The following is a 4,202-nucleotide window of genomic DNA, read 5'->3' on the forward strand; positions in this document are numbered from 1 at the left end:
GGAAAAAAATAAAAGGAAAAAAAGAGAGAAAAAAACCAAAACAACACCACGTAAAACCTTCCAAAAATGTTGCACAAAAAGTGACCACTCAGCAGAGCGAGGTTTCCTGCGCAGTGAGAGTTGGCCGGGGACAGAACAGGAAATCACTGCTTCCTGCCTGCAGAGGAAGCGCCTATCTCATGCCCGTGATCAAAAACAAACAGCACTTCAATTAAACAAACAAAGGCCCGAAAACTTCAACAGCTCCAGCCTGGGTCGGCTCCAGCAGCAGGGAAATGCGTCCAAAAATAAGAGGCTTGTAACCTTGAAAAGGCCCTTCATGCCCTTCCCCTCGCTGCGCGGGAAGCAGGCGGGACTGGGCACTTCTGGGCCGTGATGCCACTCCAGGGATGTGGAAGAGGGTCCTGCTCTCGGGTTTGGGGAAGGAACACATCTGTCTGTCTGTCCATCCATCCCTCCATCCATCCCAGTGTCCATCCATCCATTCCTCCCAGTGTCCATCCCTCCATCCAGCTTGGGGCCCCCCAGGCCGAGCCCCAAAGCTCCAGGATTGCTCATTCCCCACATGTCCAGTGCTCTGGGCTTTTCCAAATCCAGGCTGGCTGGAAAAACTTCCCTCCCAGCGTGGAAGCGAGCACAGAAAGGAAGAAATGAAAGAGCCGAGGTTGTCCTGGGACTGTGTTTGCATCTCCCCATCCCCCAGGCAGGACCTGGTGACCCCCGAGGCTCCATCTCCTCCCGTTCCACCCTCAATCCAGGGGTGCAAGGGCAGCCCCTCAAACCCCACCTGGCTCTGCTGTAGGTTTGTACCAGGATGGGTTTTACAGGCACAAGGAATTCTTCTCCCGTGAGTTTTGCATTTAAAAGACGCCAAAACAACAGCGAACCAGGTCCAGCTCCAGACTGAGGGAATAACAATTCCAGAGTCACCGACAGCCAATTCCAAGGATGGGGGAATGCGTGTGGCCACGAGGGTCTTTCTGTGTGGCCACCACACAAAACCTCATTATTCAGCAGATTGCTGGTGATCTGAGAACCATCAGGTGCAGCCACCAGCGAATGCTGAGCTCAGACGGGATTTTTGTTGCCTCACCCGCCTGGTTTGTTGGGGCAATAAATAACCTTACCTGTTTCCTGGCTCTACGGCTGCTCGCTGGTTTTATTTGCTTTGAAGGCAAACTTCCTGATGAATTAGCCAAGCCTAATTAATATTTTTTTAAGGTGCATCTTCCTGATGATGCAAACATGAAGCGTGGCTGTTTCTGTCCAGCAGACAGAGACCGAAGGGCAGATGGAAATAAGGTCATGGAATGGTTTAGGTTGGAAAAGGCCCCCAAGACCATCAAGTCCAGCTGCTGATGTCACAGCTGGGCAGCTGCTGCCTCCCATCCCTGGGCACCATGAGGGTGGTCAGACACCTCCCATCACCTCAACCCCAGTGTGCCACCAACTCCACGTGGCCATTTCCAAGCGCTTTGCCCCAGTGACAACCCCGCGCTCAGCTTCACCATGGGAATGTGGCCGAAAAGCCAGGGACGATGAGTGACAGAACCTCTGCAGTCCTTCAAGATGCCGAGAAGCTCCCTCAAGTGGGACCCTGAGTGTTCCCAGGGATGGGGAGCCCAGCAGGGACAGCACCCGAGGTCCAAGCATGGTTTGAACCCAGAGCTCCTGTGCTGCAGGAAAGGCCTCTGTGGGTGTTTGCCCCCTGAACACTCTCATCTGAGGCTTTTCCAACCATGTCTGGTCCTTCCCACTGCAGCACCTCAGCCGTGGCCTGGCGGATCCAAGCGTGGCTGATGCTGTTCCACCCCTTGCTGGAAAATCCCTGCAACATCCCTGGAAAGTTGATGGCTAATATGGAAATGCTGGCCCATTTCCTCATTGTGCAAGCGCCAGGAGCACGGATGAGCTCCTGGAGGCTGCCAGGAGGGGACCAGGGCACAGAGGTGGGGGGACTTTCAGTGGTGGTGAAGATCTCGTTGCCTCCTGAAAAGCGAGGGAACACAATTCTGCCTCGAAAAAGCTCCATTAAGTCTGAAGGTTTCATCTACATTTCTACCTGCTGGAGAAACGCCCATGCCAGCAGGAGCACAGTAGTTTTGGGGGTTCCTCCAGCCGTGGACCTGAGCTCTGTTCAGTGTCAAACCTGGACACGTTCATTTGCATCCCCCTCATTCTGCTACTTTAGAGCCCAATTTTATCCACGTCCTTCGGCTCGGTCCATGGGATTTAAGGTCAACCTGTCACACTCACTTTAAATCCCACAACTCCCTGTCTGTTGTCAGAGATACCAGAGAATGACCAAAATTGCTGGATTTAGTAGAGATCAAGAGCAAGAGACACAAACAAACACAGCCTCACTGGAACGGAATGAAAACACCCTAGGTAGAGCAGAAATGGGATTTTATGGAGGGAAAACCCCAAAACTCTATCAAACCTACTCCGAGTTTCCCCACAACAGACTGCACAGGCTCTCTAAGTGACTTTGCACAAACCATGAGCTCTGCAGGTCTCCTAAAGAACTTCCAGTCGTGTTTTGAGCAGTTTTGTGCTGCAGAACACAGGAGAATTTTTAGATTTGTACCACAAGAACACGCCGTGCTCCAGCAGCTACCTGAACCGACACAGAGCCCCAGACGGTCTTAGTGAAGCCCTAACGAGCAATAAAGATGTTCTTTTATGCCTTGTTTGATCATTCCCTGTTTATGAGGCCCAGGATCCCGTGTTTTATCACAGACAGCAGGCACTGGGGACGCGCGGGATGAAGAGGAGAGACTCAAAGGCGGGGGGACGCCGAGACACGGGGGCCACCAGATAACAACATCTGGGCTGTGTTTGGCTGCATGAAATCCACTCCTCAGCCTGGGGCTCATCCCACTCGGGCTCTTTGATCCACCGGCGCTCCACAGGCTCCCGTGCGAACCAGTTATGGTTTCCTGGGAGGGTAAAGGGAGGGATCCCGTCCTGGGAGATGCACATCCAGAGGCAGCTTCACCACTTGTCCCAAATCCCCCTTAATTAGCACGCGCCAGGCTGCTGCCGAGGCGTCCCGGGTTTCGCCTCCTGCTTTTTGTGCATGAGACGATCCAAGCAGATCCCTGGGGCAAAGCCAGAGCCCAGACAGCGCTCACACGGCGCACGCTGCGCCTTTGCCCTCCTCCTGCACCCGCACGACGCAGCCCGAGGTGTTTCCCCCCCAGCGCCATCCCAAATTCCACTTCAGCATCCCCGGGACTGCGCAGCCCCGAAGCCGCGGGGAAGATCTTCCTCCCGCAGCCCAGCTCAGTCACGCCTGATTGCATCATGTTTGTTTTCCTTTGCCTTTGAGGTCAGGATTCCTCCCACCTTGGCCAGAGCCAGGTTTTGCCCGGTCTCACACGGCGGGGAGCCTGTGGTGACCCAAATCCAGGGACACGGCTGGGTGGCAAAGCCTTCTCCAGCACGCGTTCGATGGGAACGGCATCCATGGGGACAGCGTCCACGGGGACAGCGCCAGCACTTCCTCGGGTGGTGGTGGTTGGGTTTGGGGGGATTTTACACTCGCAGCATCTGCTCCTGCTCTACCTGATCCCTCCGGAGCCGGGGACAGGGAGAGGAGCCGGGGCTGCGGGAGCGGCCGCGAGCGGACACCGGGAACGGCCGCGCCGCAGATGCGGGGACCGGCAGAGCCACCAGCAGGCTACTCACCCCGGCTTTGTCCTTGCATCCAGAGGAGTTAAAGCCCTTGGAGAGGAGGTCTCATTGTTCAAGCTGCGCTTAAGGGAGGCAGCTGCTTTCTTTATATCTCAAGATTCACTAAAGTTCAGGAAGAGAGAGAGAGAGAGAGAGAGAAAGAGAGGGGACGGCAAAGGGGAGGGACTGAGCGCAGGGCCCAGAGGCCGTATAGAATGACAATGGAAGGAAATGCTTTATCAAACCTAGAAAGCCAACCCTGCCCTGGGAACACAGAGGGAGGAAAAAAAAAAAAAAAGTAGAAAAAAACTTGCAGAAGAAAAGCGAGTTCAGCTGCCCCGGGTCCCTCCCTTGGCAGCGGAGCCCTCCCCCCCAGCCCCTCACTCCCAAACACAATGCGAGCGCCGGTGGAAGTCGTCAGGCTCAAACACATTTCTTTCATTAAACAGAGAGAAGTTTCAGTTCTTAAAAAAAGAAAAAAAAAAATAAAATCCGACAACCAAACCCTGCCCGGGAATGGGAATGTG

The 4,202-nt window shown here is 54.5% G+C and overlaps 1 long non-coding RNA gene across 1 annotated transcript; it reads right to left on the bottom strand.

The window, feature by feature from the left end:
- Positions 1-2,389: 2,389 nt before the first annotated feature.
- On the bottom strand, positions 2,390-3,937 carry LOC108445851. The gene is made up of 2 exons (XR_001860878.1): positions 3,691-3,937; positions 2,390-2,939 (listed from the first exon to the last, which is right to left on the bottom strand). It is a non-coding gene; the product is annotated as an uncharacterized LOC108445851 (long non-coding RNA).
- Positions 3,938-4,202: the final 265 nt, after the last annotated feature.

Source organism: Corvus brachyrhynchos, unplaced genomic scaffold (genome assembly GCF_000691975.1).
Source record: "Corvus brachyrhynchos isolate BGI_N302 unplaced genomic scaffold, ASM69197v1 scaffold933, whole genome shotgun sequence".
Classification (NCBI taxonomy): Eukaryota; Metazoa; Chordata; class Aves; order Passeriformes; family Corvidae; genus Corvus; species Corvus brachyrhynchos.